Source organism: Triticum dicoccoides, chromosome 7A (assembly GCF_002162155.2).
Source record: "Triticum dicoccoides isolate Atlit2015 ecotype Zavitan chromosome 7A, WEW_v2.0, whole genome shotgun sequence".
Taxonomy (NCBI): domain Eukaryota; kingdom Viridiplantae; phylum Streptophyta; class Magnoliopsida; order Poales; family Poaceae; genus Triticum; species Triticum dicoccoides.
The window spans coordinates 558,579,282-558,593,204 of NC_041392.1; positions in this window are offsets into that span (position 1 = coordinate 558,579,282).

The window sequence follows — 13,923 nt, forward strand, 5'->3', positions numbered from 1 at the left end:
GACGGGGATGAAGTGAGAGGACGGGATGCAAGGATCCCAGTCCGAAGCCATGGATGAGAGAGGTCGATATCTTGTAATGGACGGCGGCGTCGGGGTATCAGCTCCGGCATGGTGAGGAGGACGGCGGTGGATGGGGTGGCAGACGGAGGAGGCTGGGGTGGAGAGGGTGTTTTGGCGCCCACGGAGTACGATGGGGAAATGGAGGTGGAGAGGAAGGGGGGAACCATGTCTTCACGGCGTGCTTGTCTCAAATGCGAGGAAATTTACAAACTTAGCCCCCGTTTCAAATTTCCTACATCACAGCAATATTAGTCGGTTGGGGATAGGACATTAATCTCACATACATTGAATATTTGCCGACGAGACTTTGTGTTTGGCACCCACTGTGTATGAATCGGGGAGGGAGTCGATTTTGGCCGAGGACACACTGTGTTTTGGCACCCACCGTGTATGAATCCGGGTGAGAGGCGGTTATGTCACATTTGAGTGAAATTACAAACCTACCCCTATCAAAACCTATAGAAATCGAGCAGATAGGCTTTGCGTGGCAGGGATAGGCAGTAGTAATTTCCATCTCGCAGATTTTGGTTTCGGGCGGTTACTGCGATTTTCCCCGCTTCGGTCAAATTTTGCAGAGTGCACGTTTACCGTGCCAACTCATTTCGAATCCCGTTTGTATTCTGTTTTTTTCGGGCGGGATCCATTTTCGATTGGAATAAAATTCTATATACATCATTTTTTATATATACTTTCAAAAGCACAACACCCTTTATACATAAATATGGCTTACAAATGGCATGATCTCAGATTCATAAGGTTGTATCCATCAATTTGGATTTTCAAATATTTTAAACCACTTTATGTTGAAATCCAATGTATGCATTCCTCGCTAACTGTCTCCAATTAATGTGTGTTTCATGCGGGTTTTTTTTACTTCTCAAACATGTATAATGTGTTTCACACACGCAACATATAGTGTAATCCCGTTTATACATTAATTGCATATAAACCATGCATTGTTTCTAATTAAAGAATCTATTGATCACCAATATTGATAAACTATATAACATTACACGTGTCCCCAAATTCAAATGAATATGCATGTTTAATACACCAATTTGCGTTATGATATTATCGATGTCGTGATCTCTAGTTTAAATATTTGAATCCCATTTAATCCAGATATTTGTCTCATATAACTATCACTCATGCTTATATAGGACTATCTCTCTAGACCTATACGCGTTCATCGTCTCTCGGGTATCTCTCATACTACATGTATGTCAACAATGATCTTTTATCTTTGTCACACACTGACGGTACTCTCTCTCTTGACCTTCATCATTCTATCTCTCTCCAAGTATATCTCGCTCCCTGCTATGTGTCTCTAACTATGATTCTCCATGTGGAATCTCTTTCTCTCACACAAACACAAAACTTTGTCTCCTGGGGTCTCATTTCTCTCTACTATTCCCCTGTGTGCCACTCGCACACCCCTCATACAGAGATGTCTTTCGCTCCTTAGGTATGAGAACCTATGACTCTTCCTCTTAAATATCTCATTCTCACACACAAACACAAACTCTGTCTCCCAGGGTCTCATATTTCTCCATTGTTCTCTTGTATGTCGCTCACACACACTCTCTCTCTCCCTAGAGATATCTTGCGTTCCCTCGTATGTCTCTTTAGCTATCACTCTCGTTGTGAAATATCTTTCTCTCTTGCAGACACAAAACTCCGTCTCTCGAGATCTCATTTCTCTCCGATATTTGTTTGTATGTGAGTCACATGCACTGTCGGTGTCAAAACCGGTGGATCTTGGGTAGGGGGTCCCGAACTGTACGTCTAAGGCGGATGTTAACAGGAGGCAGGGGACACGATGTTTACCCAGGTTTGGGCCCTCTTGATGGAGGTAATACCCTATGTCCTGCTTGATTGATATTGATGATATGAGTATTACAAGAGTTGATCTACCACGAGATCGTAGAGGCTAAACCCTAGAAGCTAGCCTATGGTATGATTGTCTGTTGTCCTACGGACTAAACCATCCGGTTTATATAGACACCGGAGGGGGCTAGGGTTACACAGAGTCGGTTACAAGGGAGGAGATCCACATATCCGTATTGCCAAGCTTGCCTTCCACGCCAAGGAAAGTCCCATCCGGACACGGGACGAAGTCTTCAATCTTGTATCTTCATAGTCCAACAGTCCGGCCAAAGGATATAGTCCGGCTATCCGGAGACCCCATAATCCAGGACTCCCTCAGTAGCCCCTGAACCAAGCTTCAATGATGATGAGTCCGGCGCGCAGATTTGTCTTCGGCAGTGCAAGGCGGGTTCTTCCTCCGAATACTCCATGGAAGATTTTGGACACAAGGACAGTGTCCGCCTCTGCAAAACAAGTTCCACAAACCACCGTAGAGAGAATAATATTTCCACAAATCTAATCTGCTGACACGCTTGACAGCATGACATCATGTCATGGCCCGGTCATTATTCGAACCGTTTTTCTCAACCAGCACTGCACATACCGTGAGGCAATTTTCTTGATACATCTTGTCAAAGCAGATATCGTGTCCCCCTATCACGGGATTCTCATCAATACGGATGTGGGTAACCCAACCGTGCCAATAATTACGGTGCTTGGGGAATAAGAGGTTTTACCAGGTGAGTGGGGAGGCGCGCCGCCTCTTCTGCCCTTATAAAGGGACAAGGATTCACTCTTTTCACCCACGCCTTCTTCCCGATTCATTCCCTTCTGCTCAGGCTCCAACACCCAAGCATTCACCTTCTCTGCCCACAAAAGGTCTTCCAAAGATGTCCGGATCCGGAGCAGGAGGCAAATGGATGGCCTCTACCATCCGAGAGAAGGATATCAAGAAGCTTCAGGAGGCAGGGTATCTGGCCAAGAAAATCAGCCACCATCTCCCGACGGCGGGACAGATCGTCCCCACTCCGGAACCCCATGAAAGGGCTGTATTCCTCCCTCACTTTGTCCGCGGGCTAGAATTCCCCCTCCACCCATTCGTTCGCGGCATTATGTACTATTATGGGATCGATCTTCACGACCTGTCCCCTAATTCCTTCCTCAATATATCGACATTTATTGTCGTGTGCGAGGCTTTCCTCCGCATTTCGCCGCACTTCGGTTTATGGCTGAAAGTTTTAATGTGAAGCCCAAGGTGGTGGGCGGTGAGCACACCGAGTGCGGGGGCGCCATGGTGAGCAAGATGCCCAACATCATATGGCCAACGGGAACCTTTAATGATTCTGTCAAGGAGTGGCGACAGCAGTGGTTTTACGTCACTGAGTTGTGCGGCAAGGAATGGGCCGCATTGCCCGAGTTTCGATCTGACGCCCCTCTATGGCTTACATCCTGGGTCAAGAAAGGCCTGGACTGGTCCTTGTCCGACGAACTGTCGGTGCTCCAGACGCGCGTTAAAGATATGGGAGATAAGAACATTGAACTTGTCAACATAGTCCAGATGATGTTAGTCTGCCGGATACTGCCTTGTCAACACCGAGCTAGCAATCTATGGGAATTCGATCCGGCTAGGCACCAAACCTTGTGCGGGTTCTTCGGCTCCCCGCACAAGGACATTTGGAAGGTGCTTTTAAGTCCAGCAAATCATGGCCGGACTCCGCCGAGGACCGCGGGTACCAACTGTCCCGCCCTGCAAGTTCGATGAGTTTATCAAACTTTTCTATCCGCATGACCCAAAGGAAGCGCTTAATGCGTGTTTATTAAACTCTCCCAGAGCTGGTCGAAGAAGGCGGAGCGGATCCATTGTCCGGCCCCGCTGCCCGAAGACCCGGCCATCCCACTTCTGACGAAGATGCTGGTCTCGGCGCCTTACAAGGTGCCGAAGAAGACAGACGAGAAGGAGGCCAAAAAGACTCGGGGCGGCCTTCGTCGTTGCGGCACTTCAGACACAATACCCGAAGGCTCTAATGCTCATTCCGCCTTTGAAGAGGATGGAAAGGAGGAGGAAGATGAATCCCCTACGGGGGGAAGAAGGAAGAGGACGGCCTCCGCACCCTTGGAGGCCGAACTGCCGAAAAGGGGAAGGGCTTCTCTTCCGGAGGAGTCTACTGCCGCCGACAGCGGCCCGGCATGGGATCCCAGGGCCCAGCCCCTGGTGAACTCATAAGTATATAGAATCCGAGTACGTTTAAGCGTCTGGACTTATCATGGCTTAGCATTTTAACCTTAAGCCATATTTTTTGGTAGTCCGGTGAGGTCCCATACCAAACAATCCTCATCAGAGGACCTGCTGCGCTCGAATGCTATGGAGAGCGGGACGCCCCCAAAGGCCCCTTCCTCCAAACAGGTGCATAACACCAAGCCTTCATCCCAGAAGGACCCCGGCCAAGGAGGAAAGGAAGAAATCGTGAAGGCGGTGCCTGGAGGTCAAACCACAGGGGCCGGACACGTGGGGGAAAAGATTCCCATGGGGTCTGACGGCGGGGCGACCCTAAGTTCGGCTCCCCACCGGATGCGATTCTAGAGGTTTATACGGCTCCAGAATCAAGAAGGCAGCCTCCTTCGGCTGGAGGGGGCGTGCCTGTTCCGCCGGCGACCTCTGTCCATCCAGAGGTGTCGGATGCTTTGTTGGTGGCGTTACGAGACGCCTCCATTGTTGACGAACACCGTGCCCTTATGGGTGCGGTGATTGAGAAGATTCAGTCAACCGAGAGCGGACTGAACGAAGCCTATATCAGCCTTATAAGAGGCTTTGAGGTATGTTTTATAAGTTGTCGAAGAGTGTCATAGTATAGATAGTACCCCTGATACACTGTTCGGTGAAAGAAAGAACCGGACAAGGGATCACATTGATGACCACATGAATACTTATTGAATGATATTGATTTCTCTTCTGTTTCAAGAAGATACCTGTAGTGACTACTGCCTCTCGTACCGCGGAGATATCCAGACTGAATCAAAGTCTGGAACAGGCCATGGAAGAAATTGGCCAATTGAAAATGCAGTTGAGGGATACACAAGGTATGCACAAGTGTTGCACGCATTTATTGGTAAGTAAATGTTTAGTATGAAATAAGCCGCATAATTTGTGCTAGGGGTTATGACCGAAGTCGAGGCCCTCAAAAGGGCCATTGCCGAGGCCGAGGAAAAGGCGGCCACAGAGCGGACTCTTCGTGAGAAACACAAGGCCAGAGTTATTAAGGCTAAGCAGGAGCTGCAAGAGGCCATAAGTAAATGTGAGACCTTGGAGCAGAGTTTAACAGAGAAAAAGTCCGAACTCACCAAGGCGCGTCAAGCCACGAGCGATGCCCGGGGGGAAACCCAAAGCGCCCTGCAGGGGATCCAAGAGGCGAGGAAGATCGCGGCGGGTAAGGCTTTTCCCATGTAAAGCAAGTATTTGAAGGGAAAACTATGTTTGTGATTGTGAATTCGGACTTCTCAGGTGTATTTGCCGAGCTACCTCACAGCATATCAGATGCCGCTTAGTTCTACCGAGCCGAAGGAAGGAACTCCACCGATAAGCTCTTTTGGTCGCAGTATTTGGTGCCAAATTATCTGGTGCCTTTTGCCGATCAACTGAAACAGCTAATCGAACTGCATAAGGCGGCGGAACTAGCCATGGAAGATATGGTTATCCGGCTATGGCCTGCCGAGCCGATTCCAAGCAGCTACTTCGGGCTCGTGAGGCGGCTTGTAAGCGCTTGCCCTCGACTTGACGTCATCAAGTGGTCGGTCTGTATAGAAGGAGCGCGAATGGCCTTCGCCCTCGCAAAGGTGCACTGGGGGAAGACGGATGCCGAAAAGCTAGTGACCGAGGGACCGCCAGAGGGGAAGGAGCACCGCTAGCCCGAATTATATTATAAGAGTGTCCTGAAAGGATCCTACCTTGCAGGGGAGCTATGTACCAAGGATATTATATTTCCATGAATGCCGATCATGTTGTCCTTGTAATGTTTGAACAAGGTCATTTATATGTCGCCTGTTAAATAAAGGTTTACCCTCTTGTGCGGCCGTTTTTATGTTGAAACTGAGAGTTGGCCAGTCGTCGGCTTCTGCCCCCACGTAAGAAGTACGGGGGTGTTCGGGATAAACCTGAGCACTCTTTATCCCAGTTTTGGGTCCTCCGAAGGAGGTGCTCAGCACAACGAACCAGGCAATCGGACTATAGGGCTTTATCACTCTCACTTAGCCATAGGAGCTTTAGTATGGTCGATGCAGCTCCTTGTGTTCGGAAGACCGTACTAGGGGCTCTATAAGTGCCTGATCGGAGAAAAAGTCGATCCATCACATGCTGCATTGGTTATGGCATTGTGTGGGAGAAATCCCTAAAGATTTTGCGACCGCTCGAACAGCTGACCAGCTCTCGCCATATCATGACAGTCAGTTTTCGGCTTTCTCTACTGAGGTGCTCATCCGGAAGAACCGGGACACAATCGCATTAGTTCTCCCAATGCTACCTTAGCCGATATAGCGGAACGTAAGGTACCAAAACATGGGAGCCGGGCAAACCCAACTATTGACCCAAGACATGATTCGGAGCTGATGCATATAATGCTATAGGTTCGGGGTGCCAAACTTCCATGAAGGTGTTCGGACTTTTATTGTCGTGTTACGGGAAAAACGAAGCCCCTGGCATATTTAAGGCATATCGATGTGTACGGATGCCACTTGACGAAATGATTTCGATAAGAAATGAACAACAGGTAAACGTCATATAAATCCACATGTTGTATTTAAATAATACGTCTATGCGCATCGGTACAAGTAATGTGATAAAAAAGGAGTTGTGATAGCAGAACCTGCTGTGACCAGGCGGAAGAGGTTGAGTGCGGATCCGTATTATAGCCGGACGTTCACTGCAGGGAATGTCTAAGGATCCCCTGACGTGTTCAAGCTGCCTCCGTGGAGTCTGTCCTGGTCGGTGCAAAGGTGAACCTGCGAACGAAATATAAGAAATGTTTGCGTGCCGGAGGGCAGTTGAACCGCTGAGTTTGGCCTGTCATGGCCTTCGCCGGAGTGTTTAGTTGAGCTCTGGACGAGCTGGGGTATCCTTCCGCGAAGTAGTTCGGAGCCCCTTGACGGTGTCCGGGAGCTTGGGCGTCGACTCGAGGTTCGGCTGCAAGGTGCTGCTCGTTGTTTCTACTGCTAAGGCAGTGATGTATTTATTGGTGCCAAAGGTAGGTTCGGCCTTGCCATGAACCGTGATGACGCCACGTGGACCGGGCATTTTGAGCTTACGGTAGGCATAATGTGGCACCGCATTGAATCGAGCAAACGCGGTTCGCCTGAGTAGTGCTTGATAGTCACTGCGAAAAGGGGCGATTTCGAAGATTAACTCTTCGATACGATAATTTTCTGGTGATCCGAAGATTACCTCGAGGGCAATGGAGCCTGTACAGCTAACCTCTGTACTTGATATGATGCCTCTAAAAGTGGCTTTAGTGGGCTTGATTGCTGAATGATCGATGCCCATCTTGCGCACTGTGTCCTGGTAAAGCAGATTTAAACTGCTACCTCTGTCCATAAGGACGCGAGTGAGGTGGAACCCGTCTACTATTGGGTCGAGGATTAGTGCGGCTGGATTCAACGCAGGACTAGCTTGTTTTGGAGGGCTAGCTTGTTCACCCTCCCGCTCTACATCGTGCTGGAGGGGATTGTTGTTGTCTTCAGCACTATCCGGAGTGTTATTGTCTCTTGTGCAGGTATCACTACTTTTGCTATGGCGGGACTTAGAGCGGCGCCGCTGACATCGGCGCTCGGGTTGCTTCTTGGAGGGGTCATCCTCCGCTGTCTCGTCGCTATTGCCTTCTTTGGGGGTGTCAACCATGTATATATCATATGATGAGGTGGCGGTCCAGCGCCCTGTGGGCGGTGGTTCCTGTTCGTCTCCTGCATCATCGTCCATACCGTCGATGTCTTCGGAGTCGAAGTCGAGCATGTCGGTTAAATCGTCGACAGTGGCTACTAAGTGGGTGGTGGGTGGGCAACGAATTTCTTCGTCGTCCGCATCCCATTCTAGCCGGACATAGTTCGGCCAAGGTTCTCCTAACAAGGAGAGAGACCTTAATGAATTTAGCACATCGCTGAAAGGCGAGTGCTGAAAGATATTCGCGGAGGTGAACTCCATGATCGGCGCCCAATCGGATTCGATAGGCAAAGATGCAGGCGGCTCGGAGTCCATGGCCGGAGACGAATCCAGTGGTTCGGTGACACGGCTCTCGTAAGGGGTGAAGTCAGTATCCGGCTCCATCGCCACTGAGAGTGCGACCTTCATGGAGGGGTCTATCCGTCCGTCCTCGGATGGCGCAACTTGCTCCGGATTGAAGGCCGGAGTAGTTGCAGATGCGATCTCCCAAACACTGTCCGACGACAGAGTTACGTCATGCTCGTTGTGATTGTGCGGCACACCTGACATGGGCTCCAATCCATCAAAGATCAAGTCTCCGCGGATGTCGGCAGTGTAGTTTAAGTTTCCGAACCTGACCTGATGGCCAGGGGCGTAGCTCTCGATCTGCTCCAGATGGCCAAGCGAGTTGGCCCGCAATGCGAAGCCGCCGAATACGAAGATCTATCCAGGGAGGAAAATCTCACCCTGGACCGCATCGTTACCGATGATCAAAGGGGCCATCGAGCCTTATGGTGACGACACAGTGGAACTCTCAATGAAAGCACCAATGTCGGTGTCAAAACCGGCGGATCTCAGGTAGGGGGTCCCGAACTATGCGTCTAGGGCGGATGGTAATAGGAGGCAGGGGACACGATGTTTACCCAGGTTTGGGCCCTCTTGATGGAGGTAATACCCTACATCCTGCTTGATTGATATTGATGATAGGAGTATTACGAGAGTTGATCTACCACGAGATCGTACAGGCTAAACCCTAGAAGCTAGCCTATGGTATGATTGTCTGTTGTCCTACGGACTAAACCCTCCGGTTTATATAGACACCGAAGGGGGCTAGGGTTACACAGAGTCGGTTACAAGGGAGGAGATCCACATTTTCGTATTGCCAAGCTTGCCTTCCACGCCTAGGAAAGTCCCATCCGGAGACGGGACGAAGTCTTCAATCTTGTATCTTCATAGTCCAACAGTCCGGCCAAAGGATATAGTACGGCTGTCCGGAGATCCCATAATCCAGGACTCCCTCATGCACCCTATCTTCATCTCTCTCACACCCACACACATAACTCAGCCTTCTGATCCACTCGACTCCTATCCCTAACGCACACTAGCTAGCATCTTTATCTTTCTATTTATCTGTTTCTCCATCAACCTTCTTTCATTTATAGGTTGATCTCTTTTGCACAATCGTTGTGCCTCACTCCCTCTGCTCGCCATAGATGCATGCTCCAGCCCACGCCACTATCTCTTAAAGACAAAAACACATGCTCAATTGTCGGGCCTTCTTCCCTGCATTCTCACATGCATGCATATTGTCATATCGATCCGTCTCTCCCATGTCGCTGATCTTATGACTTATGTCTTCTTTCTTTTATCTCGATCATGCGTGCGCGCACACACACACACACATCCCATGTATACATGTATACCTCTCAAACATGCACGTTCAATGTCTCTATGTCTCCATACGTAGTTAATTACCCTCAACCCTAACGCCACATCAAATTGTTCTCTTTTTGTGTGCATATAACTTCTGCCTGGATGGGTAAAACACACACTCACACTTAACAATATCCTTCTAGCTACCCCTCACTCTTCCCCTCTATCCTCGAAACCAATAAGACCATCCCTTCATTTAATTCCCACCTACATGCACCATCAATATATAGTAGTCTTCCTCGGTGTCTCTCGAACAAACACATTCTCTCGATGTTGACTCCTCTCACGCGCACACACCTTCTCTTCCCTCTCTACATGCATTTTTCTCTCTCGCACCCCATCGTTAGTGGCCTCTGCCATACACATCACCTCTCTATGATGAAGCCATGCACACTTAAATTACATCCGCCACCGAGGACCCTGCGACGCACACACAAACACACACACACACGCACCCACCCACCCACCCACCCACACAAACACACACACACACTAAGACTCCATCTCTCTCTCACACACACAAACACACACACACTAAGACTCCATCTCACACACACATGCTCTAGGCGGAGCATTTGTTCCTACCACCATTCATCCAACCTTACCTGTATGATAAACAATCACCTTAATTTACTTGTATAACATGGAAAAATTCCACTTTACTTTGGTAGCTAGCAAACTTATCATCTGTACCCTTATAAAAACCGAGTTGGCGATGATGGTGTGCCTGCCATCTTGTAATATAGACCGTCTGATCTATATCTGATGGATAGAAAGCAAACTATGATAATTTTACAAAAGATACCCGCACCTCTCTCTAGATCCTTATCTCCCACAACATCATTGCTGAGCAATTAAAAAAAAAGTCTCTGGAACAATCTAGCATGGTGGCCGCTCCCGCCTGCCGGCGCCGTCCATCCCCATGCTTTCGCCCATTCCGACCACCAGTCACCACCACGCTCCACTCCTCCTCACCTTATCTCTCATCTTTCATTTTTTGATGACATTCTCGAGATACCGGTTTCCAATAAAATTCTCGAAATATCATTAGTTTTTACACATGGGATTACTCCTACATGGGTAAATCACAACAGGTGTTTTGTAAAAAATGCATATTGATGTTCCGTGCAATGCATGAGCATCTTGATTGTAATTATATAACGCAAATCACGAGTAGGAAGTGACATTTTTTTACACAACCACGTTAACATGCCCATGTAAATCACTAGCTAAAGTAAATACCATTATACTTATATCCCGATGCAAAAGGTTGAGTACATGTCCGAAGAGTAGAGTCACACACACGCACTCTGTCTCCCAGAATCACACACACACACACACCAGTTACGTGACGCCCACTTAAGCAGACACGTATGTTACAATTTGTGCACCCGCGGGTACACGTGATGCTGCACATTTATTTCAGCCAGACGGCGAACCCAAACAGTAGCTGCATTCATTCCCCTCCCACCGCCTCTTCTCTGGTCGCCGTCGCCCGGTAGCCATGGCCCGACCGCAGGTAACAACATATGCTATACTCCCGATGGAGCGACTCTTTAATCAGGAAATTTTAGTGGTCATGCATGCACCTTTTTGTGCTAGCACTCCTATATAAGGGTTGACCGGTCGCTTCCCGCGGACGTGCGCAGGTGGTGGAAGAGGAAGGAGAAGGGAAGCGGGCTGTGGAGTAACATTTTTTTACCACAATTTCTTAGGAAACTGAGTGCAATAATTGAGTAGTTTTGCAAACTACCAGTACTACACCTGAAATGGTTCAAAACCTATACTCCCTTGCCAGCACGCGCTCCCCGCGTGAAACGGTCAGTGTCGCCCTGGAGTGTCAGTGCCACATTAATGCCCGGCTAGAGTGAAGGCGACCTCTCACTGGCACCGGCTTTGAAGTGGCGCGACGGCCGAGAGAGCGCCGCTTCCCGGTGCATGCGACTGCTCCGCGTCGAGGCTGGCCATAGGCCCTGTTTGGATCCATGGGTTAGAGTTAGTTTGAGCTAGTTGGGGCTCAAATAGCCCTAAAGTATCCAAGCATGAGGGTTTAAATTGGAGCAAGTTGCACCGAACCCACCAAAAAAACCATCCCATCCAAGAGGTGCTAACCAGAGATAGTTCTCATTGGGACCACTGAAGAATCACTTTTCTCTCTCCATCAAGTGCATTTATTGTCAATCTAACCCTGTCATCCAAACACCTCTTTGGCTACAGTTAGTTCAGGGTTAGTCATGAGTTAGTCTAACCTCTAACTAAGTTAGAGTATCCAAACAGGAGCAGTATAGGACATGCAAGTTGCTCAAAGCATACAGTCAAATTCGTACGTGAAAGGATTTTTTCTTTTTGAAAACGGAACATGAAACGAATTTTTTTAGAATGCTCTTGGCACGTCGCTAACATGTGATGAGTTAACCGACCTCAATAGACGGCAAAAACGCCAGCCCGCCGCACTTTGAGAGAGACGAGGAGGGAGAAGTGATACGGGCTGCTGGATTACTAGAGATAGGTGTCGCACAGAAGCCAAGAAATATGGTGATAGCATGGGTTAGCCATGTACTAGTATGATGTAACTACACTAGGCTGCCGTGTTTCGTACTCTTCCAGTCCACTGTGGAAATGACTGGTTGATTTTATATCGCTGAATAATATAAAATATTATGAGTGCAGACGCTCCACCACGAGGTTCCTTGCTCCTTCTCGGTCATCGGGAATCTATGTTCTTCCACTCTATTTTTTTACGCGAGCTTTGTTCATCCTTTTGCCAACACGCGAGACATCTAGCATCAAGGTGCACGTGTCATGCAAGGATTGTTCCATCTATATGAAGAACACGTGGGACTGGAACTACGAGATGGACATGTACCCAGGAGTGGACGTGCGAACCTATGTAATGTAGCACAGTAAGTGAAGTAGAAAGGCACAAATAGTATGAACATGCGTGGCATATAGGCATTTGTCTCTTACTACCACTAAATGTTGTACGTGCAATGCCCGGTGATGTTATGGAGTACGTGACTAAGTACTCTACTACTACTATATTAATTGGAGGCACATATTAGGTTTTATATTTGTTTATGTATGCCCCTAGACCTTCCAACTAGACGTGTCTTTCTCTCCGGGTTGCACTTTGTATCGTTCATACCACTAGTACAGTAGTACTACTACATGTGGTCTCCGACCCAGAAGTGGAGACGCTCTACCACGCTGTTCATGTCCCACTCCTTTCGCTGACGTGTGGGACATCCAGCACGTGTCGTGTGTTTGGCACTCCTTCGTCGTAAGAGTTGAAATGCTAGCATTCATCAGAAATAAAAAATAAATATAAATCACCAGTGATACTATACCACGCGGTTTCCTTGCTCCTCGATATCGGAAAGAATACTTCCGCTCGCCGACATGTGGGACGTCGACCATCCTGGTCAACTTGCCATGCCCGCAGAACTCCAAGGGAGAGTCACCCCGGTTGTCGCGCCGCAGTAATTACTAATGATCCGTCAAACCACAGGCCCAACCTTACCCACTATGAAGTTGCTCGGACGAAGGAACCATACTTCGTTGAATTTCGCTTCTTGAAGAAAACTACTGTACCAGTAGTACTGCTAGCTACAGTAGTTACTCCAGTAGAGGCCTCCTTTGGTTCATAGGATAGGAATTTTATAGGAATATGAAAATCATAGGAAGTGAGATGACATGCATCTCAATTCCTATAGAGAAAGAGATGCCATTTGATGCATATGATAGGAATTTTTCCATCGAGTCTAGGCTAATATACTAGTAATTTGCTCTAAAAACTACAGTAGTAACTAGTAGTACTGGTACATGCTCGTAATTAATGAAACAAACGTACGGGCGACACACACACACACACACACACACACTAACTAATAGTACCACTACTTCTCACATGCTGGCCATACGCCGTCGTTCTCCTTCCCGGCTTTGTCGGCGACACCCCACCGTGCTTGGATCTCCGCCGACCTCTCCGCAGCAGCGAGTGCGTCCTCTTCTTTCTTGCAGCGGTGGGCCTCTCTTTTCTTGAGTGCTTTATGACTTTTCCGCTCCCTCTATGTGGCTTTGGCCGCCTCTCGCTCTACTGCCCATTCGACCTTGGCAGCTTCAAATTCCGCCCACATAGGTGTGAGGTCGCGAGCGGCGATGAACTTGGCATGGCGGGATGCCACCGCTTCCCTACCATTCTGTGTGCGGTCATGGGCGGCGAGGAACTCGGCGCGGCGGGATGCCATCACTTCCTTACCAGTCAGTGTGCGGCGCGGTGGCATGAACGACGCTTGGTGACAGCTCTGGTAGTCGTCGAAGGCTAGCTAGCGACAAGAGAGGTTGCATGGACGCCTGGTTGTCAATACGTGCTGCATACGCTT